This window comes from Rhagoletis pomonella, unplaced genomic scaffold (assembly GCF_013731165.1).
Source record: "Rhagoletis pomonella isolate Grant_MI unplaced genomic scaffold, Rhpom_1.0 Rhpom_scaffold_00009, whole genome shotgun sequence".
Taxonomy (NCBI): Eukaryota; Metazoa; Arthropoda; class Insecta; order Diptera; family Tephritidae; genus Rhagoletis; species Rhagoletis pomonella.
In genome coordinates, this window is record NW_023458563.1 from 1 (window position 1) to 821 (window position 821).

Here is an 821-nt window from a genome sequence, read left to right on the forward strand (position 1 = left end):
GGCAAACAAATATCACTTTGAAATTGGGATGCTATTGGTATGACCGACATTTTATTTTTTAGTTAACTTACTTTCGAGGAGCAACGAAGTCTCGCATAAAATCCATGGCTTCCAAATATTGCCATGTGGCTCCATCTTCTGCACCAGATCCCGACTTCTTCTTCTGTAAGCCTGTCTCCCGGACGAAACGGTCCCTGAGAGACTTTCACCTAGTTTGGCAGTTAGTCACTATTGGAAGAATTAAATAAATTTTTTTATATATTTATATACATATACATATATACAATTACATACCAGGTACTCCCACAGCGCATGCAACGTCATCCCAAGCCTTTTCTTTTAATAATTTATTGCGGAAAAGGTGGGAGCTTTTATCGTAAAGGCAGCTGTGTCCTGACCGCCTCTATTAACTTCTCCTCCATATTTTCTGTAAATATATAAATATATTGTAAATATTGAACTTAAATACCAACGTGGGTAAAAGTGCACTTAAGCGGAACCTGCCCAAAATTCATCCAAAAAAAGTCAAGAGGGGTATCAAACGACGCCAATAATGTTCCAGGTACTTCACGATTTGCAGGAATTTATAAGCCGGGAAAGCTGTTCCCGGACGACACCTGCGTCCAACTCCTTTTTTTGGTGGCGGACTTCGGCCGCGCTTAGGGACTATAACCCTTACTAAGTAGAATTCTCTTCTCTGTGTTGCCGGAGAAGAGGGGCGGATGGATCTCTGCATAGGCGGCCTTTGCCTGAAATTCATCAAAAGAAGGTACACAAAGTGGAAGTGTTTTTATTTCCGCTTTCGAATTATTGTTATTAGT